A 21,857-nucleotide genomic window follows, 5' to 3' on the forward strand; every position below is an offset into this window, starting at 1 on the left:
TTGTCTCAAAAAACCATTGTTGGCAAAAAGGAAACCAAGTATCTTTAACTTTTATGTCTCTCACTTGTTTATCAAATAGATGATTTTTAACATACTATGTAATATTCTTATGAGGGAAAATAACAGAAAACTAGAACTTTTCCCACACCTTTCTTCAAGTTTAGTAATAATAATGTCACTTAACACAATATTTAAGAACTCAGTTGATAGAGGACAGGATTGTGTAGCCAAGGGTTTGAATTCTAGCTCATGGACCTGGATGACATGATTGAAAATGTTTTAAAAGTCCCATCACTTCTCTGTTAAGTGAGAATATGCACTTTTCTTGGTCACGTTATGGTGATATTACACAGGATGGCACAAGTCACCGGTTGTGTATTAAGCCATCATACTACCCATGTTACCATCTTAATCTTTCTCTTCATTTTCCTCTTCATCACTGAGACTTTATGGGGGGCATAGTAGTAGAGAAAGCAGCCAGTCGTGCTGAAAAAGATCATAACGAGCCTATTAGCGCAATTTAGATCTATGTTTTACTTAACTTTAGGGATTTATTCTGAGGACTATGTCATGAGGTGAACTCACTATTCTGTGGACATTGAATATTATACAAACAGATGTTATAGTCTACTTTATACCATGTCCTGGGGCATAGTCTATTGCTTCCAGGTTACAAACCAGGAGAGCATGCTACTTTCCTGAATCACATTCTCACCTGTAGCACACTATCTAAATATATGGAAATATATTACATGTGTAATAAAATACTGGATAGTTATAAATTTTCAGGTCTAAGATAATATTGTGAGGCATATATGTATATGTTTCTATTTCTAATGTTTCTATTTGTATTAAACAAGGTATCACATTTAGTTTACAAATGAAGATGCTAAGAAAAGTCAAATTATTCACTAAATGCCATATAGAATTACTAGCAATTCTGTAGAGTTGTTCACTATAATGGTTTGGTATGTTGACTGGGGTATGGTTGCATATGTTTGACCTTGACCTAGCCATTTCGTGCTTTTGGAATAATTGCCTTTTCCCTGCATTACAATTATTAAGTTTGTTGAAAAATAGGGAGAGTCATATTTCATTTTTCTGGTCTTTTTATTTGACACTGCCCCAAATCCCTCCCACTGGTGATCTATTGAAACTTCTGCTTGTGAAATCAGATGTGGTTAGTAATGAGGCATCAGTTACATTTTTTTAAAAGAGCCAATTTCCTGTAATCATCTCCTTACCCAGAAAGCTAAGATTAAAGAGTCCCTGAGATCTTTTAGCAGCCAGAAGCAGGTGGCTTAACTTGGGAGAAGGCAGAAGAGACTGCAGAAATTGGAAATGGGTATTCAGTTCTGTAAAATAGTCTCTGATTAGTTTCAAAACTCAAGTAATTATAGTTCCTGTACACAGTAGTGCTCGATAAATGTTTGATAGTGACAGCTATGACATTAGGGGAATGTGAGCCCAAATCACTCAGGACTCAGGAAATGCCAGCACCTCTCAGAGATCATTAGTAAAAGCAATTAATTAAAGCATTTATTGGACATCTGATCATTCACTGTGTTACTCATTAAGATTTCCAATGTTATATTATTTTAATTTTTTTAATATGGAGTTTTCAACTTGGCAAGAAATTGTCGTGTTTACCAAAGAAATTATGTTATAAAAACCAAGAGTGTTATTTGAGAAATCTAGTAGATTATACACATTATTCATTTCAAAAGAATATAAAGTTCTGACCAACTTTCTTGAATTTTGTAAAAAATTTCCTCTCACAGTCTCTGAGAAAGTAACAAAGTGAATATTATTTCTCAGATGTTCCAGAATATATGTATACTAGAGTGTCCTCTTCCCGCCAGGGCACCATGAGTGTCTGAAAACAGAAATCTTCAGGGTGACTCCTTAATATACCAGTGGGTGTCCCAAGACACCAATAATCTGCAAATCTGCTAAGAAAATTCACAAACTATAAGGTTAAAAATGAAAATAAAAATCTCTGAGCATTTTCAAAAGTGTCTGAGATAAATCATGAAAATTGGTACTCTTGGCTAGAGCAAACAGCCTTTGTTTTCTCAGCAGCCTTCTCCACTGGATACCTGAGTGAAAAAACTCTCACCCAGAAAAACAAAACAGAAAACTATGTGGACTAAGAAGCTTTTATGTATCCCTAAAACACATTCTCAAACTGTCTCTTAGCTTCATTTGATACAATTTCCTTAATCTCTTATGGATGCTACAATTTCATTATGCAAAAGCTTCTGTTGAAGTATTTATTTTATAAAGCAGCCAGAGGCAAACACTCCCCACTGAGTCTCATTCTAAGGTTCCCAAAGAGACTCTAATTCCAGCAGAACACCAGGCCATGAAAGACTTTTGCTGTGATAACAGGAGATGGGAGATGAATAAGAAATAATTCTACAGCAAGGCACCCAGAGGGGCCCAACATAATCCTAAACATATTCACGTTGATCCCTGGGACTCACCACTGCGTGGGCAATCATGGATCTGAGGAGTTAAGTGAGGAATCTGATCCTAAAACATATCAGTGTTTTGTGAAAATGACCACAGTTGTCATTATTTTCAACACTATGCAGATACTTCCGCCAGTGACCTATGATGTTCACTTACTCCGTCCTTTCTAGTGGCTGTCTGCTGAGGGACACTACTCAGTCACAGATGTGGTTTTATGAGTTCTCTGATTGTCTTTTTTATACAGAGGAGCCAGGGAAAAATAAAGGCAGGTAGACAGATTCTGATGTCAACAGATTGGGCTTTTATTGTTATTGCTGTACTTATTGTTATGTATATCAGTTTATTGGTAGACTTGGAAAATCTCAGCTATACATACATCTGACGCCATGTTTTATACGCTAAGTATCACAAATCAACTGTGAAGAGCCACTGCCTGATTGCTCTGTCGTGTTCCCTATGGCATCCAAACCCAGAAGGCCGTTATCATTCCTTTTCATTAATATCCCATAGCAGAATATGGATAGCATCACTGTGGACTCAGAGAGATATAATTTACAACTCTGCATAGCAAATTACAATGCAAGGTAGACTTATTTTTGAAATATGGGAATAATAATTTGAAAATACAGATTGGTTATGATTACAACAATATGCCCACTTTGTATACATATCCTAAGACAGCCAGCTAGAGAATTGAAGTACAAATGAGCTGTTGGACTCCCCAACATTCTTGAGGTAACACATACCATCTCTGTCACCAGAAACACAATTAAGTAAAATTTTATATGTTAGCTTATTAGCCTTACAAGGCTGAATGAGAACAATTGTTGAAGGATCTTTCTCTTCTTAGAATAAACACTTTGTAAATTTATGATCTCACAGACCTCATGTATCATCAATTTTCCTACAATCTTTAATGTTTTGTGTAAAAGCACCACTTAAAGCGTCTTCATATTATTTGTATTTATAAATGAAGGAAGGCTACATTTTAAAATTCTATTATTTGGAGATTATTTGCCAGACTTGGTTCGGTTCATTAGGTCAGTTCTATAGTATCCTGTACTGATGAACTCAATTTAGGGAAACGGAATCACTCTCCTGTATGCATCCAGGTATACAGGGAAGGCTTGTATCTCCATTTATGATTAAACTGTTTGTCCTTTGGTACATGGCCCCCTTAGTCACACTACATTTAAAAAGGGATGCTTACAGGATGGTATGCTAAATCTACAGTTAGAAAACAAATGCTCTACATAGGCGTAAGTCATTAACTGGGCTATTATTGTTCTGTTGCTCCTGTGGCTCTAATCTTAACATTCATCTTTACCAGTTAGAGAATGAGGGCTTTATTCTCAGTTCTCAGTAAGCAACCTGGGATAGAAAAAAAGTCTGGGACTCCTGAGAGCTTCCGATAATGGTTAAGTTATACATCTTAACAATCAGTTTCTTTGCTGGCTTCCACAGACACCGTTCTGTTGGATTGTCTCAGCCCATGATTATAATGTTTCCCGCTGTTTCCCAGTTGATAGCCCTGGGAAATCATTTGGACTTTTAGACACTTTTAATAATTGCAGTCAATGATTACAAATACAGCGAGAGTTTCTCAAGCTTCATCACAGATTGAGACACTTTTCTTTCATGAATAATGTCCCCTGGGTCTTGTCTTCTGTCGTGCAGAGCCTCGCTCTTCCCCTTTCTCTCTGCCTGTAACTCAGAAGGCATGAAGATGGGTCCGTGAGAATCATTCTACTCCTTGCTCTACACAATCTGCTTACTTTTCATTGTGCCCCCCGCCTCCAGTTCCTTGGGCTGTGCCTTGCAATGAATGCTCTCTGTGCCTCAACTTCCCCAGCTCTCCCTGCTTAGTGTTTCTGCCTCTGGCCCTCATCAATGTCTCCTGAAGTCACATGCTCACAGATTCTGAGAATGAACCTGTTAGAAGAGCTCCTCTCTCACCCCCTTACACTCCCCTCTGGTTAACATGGGCTTTGGAGGCCAAGTGTCTGTATTCAAAATATGCCTCACCTGCTTCTTTACTTTAAATTTTTTATTTTTATTTATTTATTTTTTATTTTCCATATTCTTTGTTTACATTCCAAATGATTTTCCCTTTCCCCGTTCCCCCCTCCCCATTAGTCCCATAAGCCCTCTTCCCTTGCCCATTCCCCAATCAACCCCCTCCCACTTCTCTGTCCTGGCAATCCCCTACAATGCTGCATCAAGCCTTTCCCAGACCAGGGTCCTCTCCTTCCTTCTTCTTGGTAATGATTTGATATGTGAGTTGTGTCTTGGGTATTCAGAGCTTCTGGGCTAATATCCACTTATCAGTGACTGCGTTCCATGTGTGTTCTTTTGTGAATGAGTTACCTCACTTAAGATGATCTCAGCTTTCTATGAACTTTACCTGAGATGTTAAAACAAGGAAAGCAATATCCAGTTCACAGGTTTCATATGTTCTACCTGGAACAGTACCTGATGACATGCATCACCATGTCTATTTATAATGTGTCACACGTGTGCCACCTGTATTCCTAAAGTCTTAGAAGGGACAAAAACAGTCTCTGTAATCTCAATCTTACTTCTGGTCACCTATCAGGATTAAAATTTGATTTTCTTTTTTATCACTACAAAATCTAGAATGTAACCACATGGGCAAGAAGTATTCCTCTCTGCTGTTCTTCGACTGACAACCATGACATTGATATTTACCAAGATTAGGTCACCCCCTTCTGCTTCATTCTCCTCAAAAAGTTACTTATGTACTCACTCTAGCATTTGTGTGCAGAAAGCCAACAGACGTAATGGGAGTTCAAAGTCAAAGGCTGGTCATTCAGCTTCCGCACAGGAGTAACTTCTCCATGAATGTTTCCTATGGCAGGATAAATTTCCTGAAGAAAACTTTCAGGTAAAGAAAAGCCTTTTGCTTCTTCAGATAGACAGGAGGCCTGAGTATTCACCTTCCAAAGAGCTTTTCAAGCAGGCAGGCATGATAGAGTATAAATGTTTTGAGAATGGCATATTCTGGCCCAATTTTTCACTCCCCCCTTTTCTGTACTATTTATTGCATGACCTGAGTAGGCTAGAGTAACATCAGTCAGGCATAGAAAGAGTATCTCATAAAAATTGCATAAACTTTTAGCAAAGCTAGCTAGCCTAATCTGCTGTAATGGTCATGCACTAAGGAATATTTACTCCTGCACTTTAAATCAGTATCCATGAAACACACTTTGTGCTATGTTTTATCCTGTTTATTTTCTCTTTGCAAAGTGCTACAGGTGTTGAAGGTCAAGATGTAGACATTTCACTGATCTAATCTAAGGCAGCATCACTGATGTGCCTGATTTGCGTTGCCAAAATACATCAAACAATGCATAACCCTGCCAAATGGCTCCTCCACTGTCTGTTTTTGAAGTCTGCTATCGTTAAAAGGATGACCATCACCCGTGAATCTTTAAACATACAAAATCACTTGTAACTGTTCAAGTTCCTTAGCACTCAACATCACTTCCTTGGGCCTTCTATCACTTGCCTTTGCTTCTTGCACTGGTGTCAACTTGAGGAATGCGCATCTCATGGAGAGGGTCTTGAATTGTCACGGAAGCCCTCCGCCGCAGCTACTGCTCTCCTAATGCTATGCCCTCTGCCTCTCCTTCACCTTCCTTTGCCTCATTTACTCCCACTCATCCACCGAATCTCATTTTCAATCTCAGCTTTTCAGAGTCAGCCAGTTTGTGTTCAGGATGAACTCAGTACACTATGTGAGACAAATCATAGTACATCATACCCTGTCTCATAAGTGGTTGGTTTCCTTTTTTTCCCCCTGTAAACTTAGGAACAGAAAGGAAATCTCTAATACCTATATCCTTAGTGGCCAATATTAGGTATGGCACATAGTGGCTGCTCATTGAAGACTGAATAAATGAATCCCTGGTATCAATGCAAGGAATTTATTGAAGGCATTGAATGCAATGGATACAAGGAAATTTTGTTTTATGCTAGCCTTTTATGTCCTTTTACCGGGCTACAAACTTGCTACATTGGTATAAGACTAACAAGAAGAAAAAAATTAAATGCATGTGCATAAACATGCACATATGTGCATAGATATTTGAGAGTCCTACAGAAATATGTCAGTCAAAGAAGTGGTTAATTAAGACTTTTCCTAGCTGTACTGTAGCATAGTAGTTCATGGCTTAGGAGGTTAGGAGTGAGTAGCAGTACAAAAATCTCTGCTTACTTTTTGTCTGGATAGCCTGTCTATTGGTGAAAGTAGAATATTGAATTCACCGACTATTAGTGTGTGTGCTGACTGCTTTTGTGTGTCAGTTGGACACAAACTAGAGTCATTACAGAGAAAGGAGCCTCAGTTGTGGAAAAGCCTCCAGGAGATTTAGCCATAGGGTATGTTCTCAATTAGTGATTAAAGGGTGAGGGTTCACTCTATTGTGGGTGGTGCCATTCCTGGGCATCTATAAAAAGTCCTGGGATCTGTAAAAAGGCAGGGTCAGCAAGTCAGTAAGCAGGATTCTTCCACATTAACTCCTGTCTCTATGTTCCTGCCCTGCTTGAGTTTCTGTTTTCTTTTTTTTTTATATCATTTGGTGATAAACAGCAATGTGGAAGTGTAAGCCAAATAAATCCTTTCCTTCCCAATGAAAGCAGTGCAAAGAGGAAAACTTATAGCTCTAAGTGCCTCCAAAGAGAAACTGGAGAGGGCATACACTAGCAGATTGACAGCACACCTGAAAGCTCTAGAACAAAAAGAAGCAAATACACCCAAGAGGAGTAGATGACAGGAAATAAACTCAGAGCTGAAATCAACCAAGTAGAAACAAAAAGTACTATACAAAGAACTATCAGCAAAATCAGGAGCTGGTTCTTTGAGAAAAGCAACAAGATAGATAAACCTAAATCCTAGACTAACCAGAGGGAACAGAGAAAATATCCAAATTAACAAAATCGAAAATGAAAAAGGAGACATAACAATAGAAACCTATACTCAACAAAACTGGAAAATCTGGAAGAAATGGACAATTTTCTAGACAGATACTAGGTACCAAAGTTAAATCAGGATCAGGTAAGTTATTTAAACTGTCCCATAAACCCTAAAGAAATAGCAGCAGTCTTTATAAGACTCACAACCAAAATAAATAAATAAATAAATAAATAAATAAATAAATAAATAAATAAATAAAAAAAAATAAAAATAAAAAAAATAAAGCCCAGGACCAGATGGTTTTAGTGCAGATTTTTATTTGACCTTCAAAGAAGAGCTAATACCAATAGTCTTCAAACTTTTCCACAAAATAGAAATAGAAGGAAGGCTACTCAATTCATCCTATGAAGCCACAATTATGGTTATACCTATACTACACAAAGAACCAACAAAGAAAGAGAACTTCAGACCAATTTCTCTAATGAATAGTGATGCAAAAATACTCAGTAAAATTCTTGCTAACCGAATCAAAAAAATACAACAAAGTGATCATCCATCGTGATCAAGTAGGCTTCATCCCAGGGATGCAGGGATGGTTCAACATACATAAATCCATCAATATAATCTGCTACATAAAAAAACTCAAAGGAAAAAAAACCACATGATCACCTCATTAGATGCTACAACGCATTTGACAAAATTCAGCATCCCTTCATAAAAGTCTTGGAAAGATCAGGAATTCAGGGCCCATACCTAAACACAGAAAAAAGCAATATACAGAAAACCATAAGCCAACATCAAACTAAATGGAGAGAAACTTGAAGCAATCCCACTAAAGTCAGGGACTAAAGAAGGCTGGCACTTCTCTCCCTACCTATTCAAATATTGTATTCAATCTTGGATGTGGAGAAAGAGAATGTGGGATTGCAAGCTGATACAACCACTCTGGAAATCAGTCTGGCAGTTCCTCAGAAAATTGGACATAGTATTACTTGAGGACCCAGTTATAGCACTCCAGAAGATGCTCCAACATATCACAAGGATACATGCTCCACTATGCTCATAGTAGTCATATGTATAATAGCCAGAAGCTGGAAAGGACCCAGATATCCTAGAACAGGGAACTGGATACAGAAAATGTGCTACATTTACACAATGGATTACTACTCAGTTATAAAAAAACCAATGACTTCATGAAATTCTTAAGCAAAGGGAAGGAACTAGAAAATATTCTGAGTGAGTTAACCCAATCACAAAGAACACGCATGGTGTGTACTCACTGATAAATTGATATTAACCCAAGATGCAATTAACAGACCATATGAAGCTCAAGAAGAAGGAACACCAAAGTGTGGATACTTTAGTGGTTCTTAGAAAGGTGAACTAAATACTCCTGGGGGGGGGGGGAGTGGGTAGTGGAATATGGAGACAAACTGAGGAGCAGAGACCAAAGGGAAGGCCATCCAGAGACTGCCTAACCTGGGGATCTATCCCGTATATATAGTCACCAAACCTTGATATTATTGCAGATGCCAAGAAGTGCTTGCTGACAGGAGTCTTTTATAGCTGTCTCCTGAGAGTCTCTGCCAGAGCCTGACAAATTCAGAGGCAAATGCTCACAGCCAACCATTGGCCTGAGCACCGGGTCCCCAATGGAGGAGTTAAAGAAAGTACTGAAGGAGCTGAAGGGGTTTTCATCCCCATAGAAGAACAGCAATATCAACCAACCAGACCTCCCAGAGCTCCCAGGGACTAAACCACCAAAAAAAGAGTACACATGGAAGAGACCCAGAGGATAGCCTTGTCCAGAATCAATGAGAGGAGAGGCCCTTGGCCTGTGAAAGCTTGATGCCGGAGTGTAGGGGAATGCCAGGGCAGGGGAGGCAAGAGTGGGTGGGTAGGTGAACACCCTCATAGAAGCAGGGGGAGGGAGGATGGAATAGGGCAATTCTGAGAGAGAAATGGGGAAAGGGAATAACATTTGAAATTTAAATAAAGAAAATATATAATAATAATAATAATAACAACAACAATAATAATAATAATAATAAAGATGGGAGTTACATTTGGGCTTGGAAGAATGTGAGGAGAGGTGAATATTTGCAATTAGCCTTCTTTCCTGGCTGGAGTGGCCTTGGGGTTCCCAGTGAGGTCCTTCTGGAGATGGGAACTGTGATGAATCAATGAGTCTCAAGAAGAAAAATTGGAGGGCAATATCTATGTGATCCAAGCTGATGGAAGCAAGGAATGATGGGAAGCCCAAGCCATAGTCTGATGCAGAGTTAAGACTTGACTAAGACTTGAGGTATTTTATTTGGAGGAGCTGAGGGAAAGGTGAAGATATGGAGTTAGCCTGCTTTCTCGTCCAAAGAGATTTTTAAATTTTCCTAAATAGTAAATATTGGATTATAAATCCTTGAAGAGACTATAATGATGTGTATCTTGAGTCATGTATAAGTAGAGATTATATGGAGAAGTCTTGACTTTAACTTGCTAATGTATATTCCTTGAGGTAGACTTTTATTGTCTTGATTAATAAGAACTGCTCATTAATATTTGAAGAGTAGTTGAATTGCTCTGCCTATAATTCCAGTAGAACAATGATCTTATCAGGATGGTCAAGATATGTATTTTTCAAGTATAGAAATGAAAGATCCTGTCTGAAGCCACAAAGTTGTAAGTGAAAGAATTGGAATTAAAACAAGGTTTCTGATGATTAACATTGATTATTAACTTGAAGTGCATAGAATCACCTCAGAGATGAAATTCCGGATGTATCTGGGAGCGGATTTCTATCTTCTGTTGAGGTAGGAAGGCTCTTTAACCACAGGAAGCACAATATTATGGGATTTGGATTCTTCTCAATAAAAACAAGAAAGTGAGCTGAGAACCAGCATTTATTGCTCACTTCTTTTTACTATGAATGCAATGTGACCTCTCCTGCCAGTTTCCCTAGATGATGAAGACTCAAATGTCAGCCAAAATACATCCTTCCTTCAGGCAAAGAACATGTGAGTTGTAAAGAAAATATAAAGCGAAATGTTTTTTTCCTAGTTTTTGTGCTGTTGTTAGTATCAATTTTTTGTAGCAAATTAGTACATAAAAATTTAATTGATGCCAAAAGTAGAAAAGCTCACAGTCAGAATGGCCATTCTAACTGTACAGAAGTTTACCGAGCTGTACAGAGTTCAGAACTAAGCAAGATTTGGAGTGGTTCCTTTAATCTAATTGTGTGATGTTTTTATTTGAGCTCATTAAATTAAAATTATAATTTTTAAAAATTACTTCTTCAAGTTTCTTTGTCAGATACTTTCTCAATCAATTAAAAAACACTCAATGAATGCAAGGCTCTTCTGTATCCAGGCCTTAGCACATGATGTTGCCTTCATATGAGAATAGTAACAATATTTGGGGACTGCATTTGCTCTATCATAGAGAAGGTAGATTTAAAAAAAAATGATGACGGCAAAGGGTACGGTCCTAGGGAGTTTGAACCCAAATTTCTTAAAGGCCACAGTATAAACTCAGGAGCAAAAATTAGCTGCATGGCTGCAGAAATCTCTTTAGCTAATCCTAGTATCACATTTTGTCTCACTGAATCATAGACTAAACTATTCTGAGCACTGTCATTACAAAACTCAGGAAAAATAAATTTAAATTAATTTATAATAATTCTTCATATATTCAGCATTCTTAAAGGGGAAGAGAATGAGGGTCAGTGGACCACTCAGTCACAAGTGAGACATCTATCTCTATCTTATTCCTCTCCAACCCAAGGTCCAGGGAGTATTGTAGAAGAGGGAAGAGAAAGATTGTAAGGGCAAGAGATTGGAGAGGACTTGAGGTAAACAGTATATCTTCTGGATATGACAGGGATGTGTCACCCGTGGACTTACAACAGCTATGCTTGTCTACGCAAGACCTGAACTACATAAAGCCAATCAGAATTATAGCATGAAGTTGAAAGCCCATCTCTAACTAAGAAACTATTGACAATAGATTGCTTCTGGGGAAGCGAGATTTAGTTTTCTTTAAAGATGTAGCTCCTACCAGTCTATACCACTTCTGGGCATGTACCCAGAGAATTTCTCAGCATGTAATAAGAACACATGCTCCACTAGGTTCATAGCAGCCCTATTTATAATAGCAAGAAGCTGGAAAGAACCCAGATGTCCCTCAACGGAGGAATGGATGCAGAAAATGTGGTATATTTACACTATGGAATACTACTTAGCTACTAAAAACAATGAATTCATGAAATTCTTAGGCAAGTGGGTGGAACTGGAGAATGTCATCCTGAGTGAGGTGACCCAATCACATACTTATGGTATGCACTCACTGATAAGCAGATTTTAGCCCAGAAGCTCAGAATACCCAAGAAAAAATTCACATATCAAATGATGCCCAAGAAGAAGTAAGGAGAGGCCCCTGGTCCTGGAAAGGCTCAATGCAGCAGTGTAGGGGAATACCGGGACAGGGAAGTGGGAAGGGGTTGATTAGGTAACAGGGGCAGGGAAGAGGGCTTATGGGACTTTCCGGAATGGGGATCCTGGAAAGGGGAAATCATTTGAAATGTAAATAAAGAATATATTGAATAAAAATAAAGATGTAGCCCCTATTAGGTTAATCATGGTACAGTAGATGAACCACGCTCCTGAATATATGGGAAGACTAAAATAGAGGGTTATTAATATATAGAGTGAGATTCCAGCTTCTATATTAAAAATATAGAAATGTTATGTGAATACATTTCTCCCCAGGTGTGTGATATGGGGCTGCTTCAGATTATACACAGCAGCAGACTATGATTTGCCTTGTGTTCAATCAAGTCCGTGATTTTGCCAGCTGCAGACAGTTTTTGCAAGTGTATGGTATTTGGAATTCTGGGAACTCTTGACAGGGTATATATAAATGCAGAGAGGCCCAGAGAGGTGTATGGCCACTGTGATTCCTTCTGCTGTGGTTCCTGGCTGCTGGCTGCTGGCTGGTTTCTGGCTGACTGCTGGGGGCTGGGGGTTGGGGGTCTGGCTGCTGGCTGGCTGTGAGCTGCCTGCAGGCTGGTGGTTGCTAGTTCCTGGTTTAGATGCCCTGACAACAAAGATCATAAATACCCCAAGAAACTTGGTACCTCTCATCAGTAGGAAGTAGTTTAAGGATATTAATAACTCCTTTCCCCTGTAGCCTTATTTCCTTCCTATGTATTGTTGAGGAGTTGGACCATATAACTGTGGAGAAGGAACCCATAAAGTGCCCAAAAGTCTGGTGTTTTAAAAAAAATAAAAGAGTGCTTGAAGGTCTGGGCAGGGAGTGTGTGGTAGATATGGGAGAAGTTAGAGGAAAGAAATGTAGAATTAGTAAGATAAAGATACATTGTGCATATATAAAAATTTCAAAGAATAAATATTATTTTAAAAACATACAAGTGTTCCTGAAAGTTAAGAATACTAGTTTATTCTGTTGCATTTTTATCCTCATTTTTGGGCAAACTATATTTTGGAGCTCACCAATTGTCACAAACAGAAAATAAGTAGGAATATGAATGTTTAATGCCTCAGTTTTCTAAAGCAATTTTATTATTGCACATTTCCAGATAATGTAAACAAAGGGACCTTACATTGTTACCTTTTGAACATACTGAGGATGAAAACATGTTATGATTTGCACCACTATTGGAAAGATCTTCACTACTGAACTATGTGTGCCCCATGTTGGCAGCCTCCTAACACAGACAATTATGCTTGGAAAGTTGGCAAGTCCAAAACAAATTCTTGCATACTTGAAGCTGCCCTGTTGATTTCCTTTCAACTCCATCCCAAGTCAGGCCCGGCTCTGTCTGTAGCACTACAATGCAGCAAGAAGGAATGAGCTTCCTCCCTCCCTTGTGACTCCTCTATTCCCCCTCCTCACACAAATCATTCTCCCCAGATTTCAAAGAAACCCCAGAGAGGAATTCTTGGTGTTCTATCTCCAGGACCATAGCCAGCACAAATCAAGAAAATGGTTTCCAGGTGCAGACCTCCCTCCCTTCCCCTTCACTTTAAAATCTGCTGATTGTTTTGCTTTTTAATCTGGAGATGGACGATAGGGGAGACAGGAGGGTAAACGTTAGTATTCAAAAGCCGATGGAAAATTATTTTGCCTTTTTCATTTTAGAGGAGTTGGTTCTCTTCTCCAAATCATATCACACAACCCAGCACGATCCATTCTGTCTCTTTTGATAAGCCTCAGTCCGTAAATAACCTAGATGCATTATCTGAGCCATGAAAGGAGCCCTGTGGAGTGAGGCTTCCATGAAAGTAGTTTTAATCCAATGCTATTACTATCTCCCTGTAACTAGCTCCATTTTCACACAAAGCCATAATTAGTGGGAAAAAATTGCTTACTCTTCACAATAGTTCTCGATCTGCTAAATTCAGGTAATAGCGTATAATTATTGATAAACAAAACACTGAGGGGAAGTGTGTTTGGTGAACTTCCCTAGAGGTAATAATATTCACTGAGGTATAATGACAGCTGGAAATGGCCGTATTCAGTACAGGTACCATGGCCCCATCCTTCTCTTAACTATAGTCGTACCTCCTGTGTCCAAATATCACTCCTATACCTCTGCCTGGGAGGTTTCCCATGTCCAGATGTGTGAATCCATTTGCATTGTCGCCACTCAAAACCCTTTAGACTTTATCCCAATTCGTCATTGAATCTTCTGTGATAATTAAACTTTGTAGATCACATCTGAACATTTTTTAGACGCAATTGATTGCATTTTTCATCTTACCATCATGTATTATTATTTTTCATTGAGACATAAGTATTATTCATTGAGAGATAAAGTTTAGGTATTTTATGGGAGGAATGAATTTCATAGTGTCTTAAACTTGATCCATAGGAAGGACCTGTTTTACCCATCAAATTCACATTTTCACGTTTTGTTTATCTTTTGAATACCTAAAACTCACGCAGATTCTAATTTCCTTTAGATGTGGAAAATAATGTAGCTTTCTTTTTTTTCTTGAGGTTTCTAATTTTGTCATGACATTTTCTATATGATTTTGTTTCCCCAATACTGTTATATTATTTCATCTTAGAGAGGACAGAACTTCATGCTTTCAGATCTGCTAGTAAAATCATCAGATTCCTACCAGGCTTCTTATTTTGGAGATGTTATATTTGCTTAAAATGAATTTCTTGGGCAGTTCTCTAAAATCTATTTTGCTTTGGACTTAGTGTCCAAAACTGTTAGTGTTTGCCAAGATTCATGTTTTCTTCCTCTTTGGCACATAATAAACACACCTGCAAGCTCCTTGAAGTTAGAGGAACATACTGACAGAGGTGTGGCTAATAAAAGACGCAGAAGAGATGTAGTCGCTTCTCCGCCAGCTGCTTGAACATTGCCAATGTATAATTTTCTATTGCCTGATAACTGAAGCCCAGAAGACTCTTAAAACTCAAGAGGGAAAAATAATGTTTTGATATATGCAAGAATACATATATGTAAATATATGTGTATACATGTGTGCATGTATGTATATGTAAATATCTGTACAATAAGAAATTAAGCATATACTTACCCTGGAGAAAATATGCTATGCTGAGTCACTGGGACTCATTGGGAGCCATTTTCCTTTCCTGCCACTATAAGAATCAATGCATTAAAAAAAAAAAAAAAAAGAATCAATGCATTAAAGTAAGCACTTGCAGAAATGTGAAGTTGAGAAATTATGATATAATGGTTGAGTGGATGATTGTAAGAAACCCTACTCATGGCCTTGTGCCCGCCCGCCCAGAACCCCATGCTGCTGTGGTGGCTGTGTTAGTTACTATGGATCATTTCAAAGTGACCATATGGTACCTTAGACTAAATTTGAAGAACATTTTTGGAGCCTCTATCAACCAAGGAACAGTAATAATGGGAGAAATTTAGGTTAAGACCTGGCTGATTTGAAAACAGAAATAGAGGGAAATAAAATCCAGGAACTGAATGGTGTGAAAGCATAGAAAGCCTAGTTGTTTTCTAGACTGTAACTTGCAGCAGGGAAGAAAGGAGGTAGAAAGAAGAGTTTGATGTGCTGTGGTTTCTTAGCTTTCAAATGTTATTTCCCATTCATTCAGTTATTCAGTCACTCATTGATTCATATATATATGAATATATAGACTATATATGAATATATGTACTATATATACATACACTATGTATACACTACATATAGTGTATATATAAAATGTTTATCTATACATTCTACACATAATATATTTATATATGCTATTCACAATAGGTTCATAGTTATATTAGGTTGTACATTATATAGAGGGCACATAAAGCATATACCTTATAGACTGTATTTATATATATTTATATAGGCTATGATAATATGTATTTATATATGCTACAAGAAAATCAGTGTCTTGCTGGGTGTGGTTATAGGCATCTGGAAATGTCTGATAATGAGAAGATAAAAAAGTTTTATTTTCCTTAATGTAATTTTATGTTTTTGTAGTAAAGGCTATTAGCTCTCAAAAGAGTGGTTTTTAACTGAGAGTCTACTACCTATGGGAGATTTGAAAACATGAAGATAGAGCCTGTGTGGTGGCAATGGACAGATTAGTGGCATTTGCTCTTATCTGTGTCTTATATTGCTGTGTCTGAATGAGGAAAGGGGCAAGTGAACAAAGAAATACATTCTTAAATTCAGAAGCATATAGATATATTATCCTTTCTTCTATGTTTCATAAAATAATATGTTTAAAGGAGTCATGTCAATGAGTTTTCCAACTTGGACAACAAAATACTTTGGAAAGGTAATTTTAGTCTAGACTTGATCAGAGCTACAGGCAGAAGCAAAGTTTTGCCTAATGAGTGTTGGACTAGTAGAGTTGGGACTGGATTAAGAGTCTAGTTGCAGGTCTTAGGACTGCAGAAGCTTGTCCTAAGTAAATAACATAAATGGAGGAGTCAGAAACAGAGAGCTCATTTCTGCTCACCGCCATTTTCTCTAATGAAAAGATAAAACCCACCTTAAGGTAAAGCATGAGCTCTTAGGAAAGAACAAAGATTGAGGTGCTCTTTCTGGTCAAAACCCCAATAGGGACTGAGGAGTCACTATCATTTTGTTGTTTGTTCTAGCCTCTACTTTTCCATTTGTGCCCTGAAATTATGAACCTTTGAATTATGAACACCTTATCAGGGAGTCACGTGGCTTGGCTCTAAATTCCAGGCTCAAATCCCTGGAGTCCTGGCAGATCATTATTTAGGATGTTTTGGCTTGCACAGTAATTCTCAAATTGTCATTCACAGTCAGCCAGTGTAAGTACTGTTCTTGAAGCTGTTCCATATTGGAAGATGGAAGAATGACAGAAGTAATGGAACCCCATAGTCCTTTGCGAATTCTATTTTCATCTAACAGACCGACATTCATTTTTTTGCTTTCCCTTTGGGATCGTATATTCTGGACTGTTTGAAAAAGAAAAAACAAAGCAAAACAAAACAACTATGGCAAAACAAGAGTTGAAATTTGTGGGCAGAATTATGAAAACATTCAGGGATTTTCCTGTAGAAGACCTTAAGGAAAACAGTATTCAAGTACAGAGTAGTACTTCTTGAACCATTATATTGAGCTTTTGTGCATGGGCTTTTATTATTATTTGATTTTGGGATACCAAATGTATCAGTTACTTTTCTAATGTTAAGAGACACCATGACTAAGACAACTTATAAAAGAAAGAATTTACTTGGAAGCTGGCTTACAGTTTCAGAGAGTGAGTTGATGTTCAGCAGGGTGGGAAGCATGGCAGCAGGCTGGCAATGGCTGAGAACTTACATGTAATTCATATACAGAAGGAAGGAGAAAGCTAACTGGGAAAAGTATGGGCTTTATAAAGTTCAGAGTTCACCTCCAGTGACTCACCTCCAAGAAGGCCATGTATTCTAATCCTTCCCAAACAGTTCCTAACTGGAGACCAAGCTGAGGGAACAATTCTTACTAAAATCAAAACACTACATAAAAACCTTACAATATCCAGAGCAAAATCTCCACACATGATTAACTCCAGAAAAGATCACTAGGACAAAGATGAAACAATCCACATATATTGGTATACCTTATATTTTTTGAGTATTAACATTGAGGTCTCTAGATACCATTATTACAATTACTGTAAAATTATTTCAGGGACTATCAGAATGGAATACTACCAGGTCATATAAATAACTGTATACATTCTACAGGGTATGGCTCTGTGATACAAAGAGAACAAGTATGTTGTGAGTTAAAGGGCCGGAATGGAGCCATTGCCTTCACACTCTCTTGACAACACCGTGCCCCACTTTCAGGTATATAGTAACTAAGTCACATCACACTGGATGTGGGATTTAAAGTTGACAAGAGGATTGTGCTGTTTCAAACCTACAATAAATACCAAGATCAATTTTATATGTGAGATTTATTTTTCCCTGTCTTGTTATCTCATGTCATTTGTTGTGGTCTATAATGGCAACGGTAGAAACAGCAAGTTTTTAAGAAAACACCACTGGGTCTATGTTTACAGACAATCTGAAAATTGGATTTAGCTTAAGCCTTCTAAATCAAACTAATTCTCTTTCTCAGGTTAATACCCACAGGCTCACATAATACAGAAAGCTTAAAAGATAGTTTTAGCATTGTATTTAAGATGGATGGCTTATACAAATTCAAAGCAATATCTTTTATTTTAAAAGTAACTGTATTGAAGTGAAATTTCGCGCAGTAAAATGAAAATATTTCAGACTCAAGCTAGTAATTTTGTCAAACTTCAAGATACTCTTTTGTATAAAATAAAAAAATATAGTTGTGCACATAGGTACAAGAACATAGCTGTTAATATTTGTTATTTTTGAAAAGAAAATACTTGATTTTTCTCCACTGTACAAATAAAATAAAATAGAAAAAAATCAAGGTCTAAGAAGATGGCTTTGTTGATAAATTGTTTCCCACACTAGTATGAAGACCTACATTTACCTCTTCATGCCTTGGCACCTACATAAAATACAATTGGGCATCTCTATGACTCTGATGCTGGCCAGGTAGAGAAAGGAGGAACTCAGGAACTTGATGAATAGTTTCAGGTTTAGTGGAAGATATCTCAAATGTAAGGAGGGAACAATATGAACGACAACCACCATTGACCACTAGTCTCCATACCAGCATGCAAATGTAACATATGTTGACACACATACTTCATAAACATAAATATGTGTTCATAAATGTACCAAATATACACCCACAAACTCTCTGTCTCTCTGTCTCTCTGTCTCTGTCTCTCTCTCTGTCTCTCTGTGTGTGTGTGTGTTTGTGTGTGTGTTTGTTTAATTTTATTTGTCCACTTGATACAATCATTTGGAAAGAAAGAACATCAATTGAAAATATGCCTCTATAGATTACCTGTAGATAAGTCTGTCGGATATTTCTTGATTTCTTGATCACAATGGGCTTGGCCCATTGTGGATGGTGTCACTCCTGAGCAGGTAGTCAAGATTTGTGCAAGAAATCCTGCTGAGCAAACCATAGGGAATGAGCTAGCAAGCATTTGTTTTTCTTCTATGTCTTTTGTTTCAGGTACTGCCTCTGAATTCCTGCCCCCCACTTCCCTTTATGATAGATTGTAAACTGTAGATGAAATAAACCCTTTCCTTTCCAATTTCCCTTTGGTCACAGTGTTTATTATAGCAATAGAAAGTAATCTAGGACACACACTCACACACACACACACACACACACACACACACACACACACTCACATCAACTAAACCAGAAATTCACACTTTCAAACGTTTGATGCGTGAAACTATACTAAGATGCAAAAAAGGCTTCCTGAAAACATAATATTAAAATAGAAAATAGGTTTCTATGTGGGTATATGTCCGCATGTGCTCATGTGTATGTGTGTGTTTGTGTGTGTGTGTGTGAGACCCAGATTAACGTCAAGTGTCTTTCCGGAATGACTCATCACTTTTATTTTGTGAGGAAATGTTTCTTACTGAACCTAAATCTCACCAATAGGCATAGGCCTATAACAAACAACCTCAGTAATAGAAGTGCACATTACCCTTTAATGAGATATTGTACCTGTCCAGTTGAAGTTGTGCAACATCAGATTTAGTCATATTTCTGTCCTTTGCTTTCCTGTAGTATAATTTGAAGAGTGTGTATGTGTGTGTGTGTGTGATTCAAGTCTAGTCATTCAAGTTCTTGTTATCAAATGTTCGAATGAACTTCAGGAACTCAATTGTACCACAGGGCTGGGGTTACAGGTACAAAGCTACAATGTTTAAGTTCTTTTATGTGGTTTCAAAAATCAAGTCCTCAAATGACACTGTTGTGGATGCCAAGAAGTGCATGCTGACAGGAGCCTGATATAGCTGTCTTCTGAGAGGCTCTGCCAAAGCCTGATAAATGCATGTGCTCAAAGCCACCCATTGGACTGAATAAATGGACCCCAGGGGAGGAGTTAGGGAAAGGATTGAAGGAACTGAGGGGCTTGTAACCCCATAGGAAGAACAACAATATCAACCAACCAGACCACCCTCCCGCAGAGCTCCCAGGGACTAAACCGTCTACCAAAGAATACACATGGAGGGGCCCATGGCTCCAGCTGCATATGTAGCAGAGGATGGTCTTATCTGCCATCAATGGAAGGAGAGGCCTTTGGTCCTGTGACGGTTCAATGCTCCTCTGTAGGGGAATGCCAGGGCATTGAAGTGGGAGAGGATGACTGGGTAGGGGAGCACCTTCATAGAAGCAGGGGGAGGAGGGTTGGGATAGGGTGTTTGCAGAGTCAAAAACAGAAAAGGGGATAGCATTTGAAATGTAAATAAGTAAAATAGCCAATGAAAGAACAGATTAAAAAATAAAATAAAAATAAAAAATCTCTGAAAAACAAACAAACAAAAACAAAAATCAAGTCCTCATACTTGTGGAGGTTCATGCACTTTACTAACTAATCATTTCTCCAGATTCTAAAAATGTATTCTCAGGGTTTCCTCCTGTTCTTGTATTTAATATAGGACTGTGAAAATTATTCCCAGTGGTGGGGGAATATGACAATCAAAACTTTCTGTAGCATTTTGTTAATTAATGATCAAAAGAGCTTCACAGAGATTTGATGAAATCAGAAGAGAAGACATTAAGCCCTATGTGCTGATGCTTTTTGCAGTCAGTACATTGGTTGACACTTGTTCTCATGGAGCTGGACGCTGTTAGCCGCATGTGACATCTATGTCTCAAGAAGCTGAATTTCCCACAGCATGCAACCTCTTTTAAAGAAGAAATCTGAACAAAGAGAGAGGTTCGGTGACTACAGATAGAAACAGAGCCCAGTGTATGCTCTGGGCCCCCTTGGGTTTACAGAAATGACCCCATAGAGGAACTGCAGCAGAGGGGTTTATTAGCAGTGGACATTGATGGCAGAAAGGAAAAACCCCATAAGTCTCAAGGCAGTCATGTCAGGACCTTGGTCTGAGTGTTAGTCATAAAGCACGCTCTGTTTCTAGAGAAATTGTTGGGAGGGGAAAAGCAAGTATCACAGTTTAATGTGTGAAATCTAAGACCCAAGGCTGGGCTTAGCTTTGCTAAAGGACAATTAAGCTCAGTCTAAGGGACAGATTTAATCATATGTGCTAAAGAGACAGTGAGCCAAAATTTTCCATGGCATCATGATAGAGCTCAGGTCTGGAACTACCAAGTTCTTGGACATAGGATAAACTCAAATATTTTAGCCTTAAGCAAGATGCTATACTTAATAATCAATCCCCCAAACATAACCAAAACTAGTATTTGGAAATTCAACAATGTGCTTACATGTTATGAAACTGACGAAGTTTAGATACTGACAAATGTCTTTCCAAGCTGTCTGTGCTTTATTAAGTTTGTTTTATATGTCCTACATACCATTCTCAATGTACACACAAAGTAAGGCCTTTGCTGTTGGCCTTAAGTCTAATTATTTAGAACAGGAAAAATAAACAAGACAAGATCAAGAGAGAACAGACAAGAACATTATTTACTGGCACAGCCATATCTAATGGGACCAGCAAAGTTATAAAGCAGCACAGCTGCTGGACAAATATCCAGCAAAGCTGAACAGAATGACGCAATCCTGTGATCTTCCTCTTCGGGTCATGATCTCCACGTGCTGCATGCTTTGGGTGGGGCACTTTTAATATTGGTAGAACTTGGGGATTTTGGATTGATGGAAAATTTCTTTTGGGTCCTGAGCATACTACTACTCCTGCTTTTGGGGAGAAATCCTTATCATAGCCCTATTTGAAGGCCTTCCTCATTCCCTGAAAGATGTGACTCAAATAAAGATGCCAGAAATCTCCTTATGAGCTTCTGACTGCAATACTCTTGGAACATCTGCCCCTGTACTTACTCAGGAACAAGATATTCAAAGTGCTAAACAAAGTAACTTAAAG

Source organism: Apodemus sylvaticus, chromosome 8 (assembly GCF_947179515.1).
Source record: "Apodemus sylvaticus chromosome 8, mApoSyl1.1, whole genome shotgun sequence".
NCBI lineage: Eukaryota > Metazoa > Chordata > Mammalia > Rodentia > Muridae > Apodemus > Apodemus sylvaticus.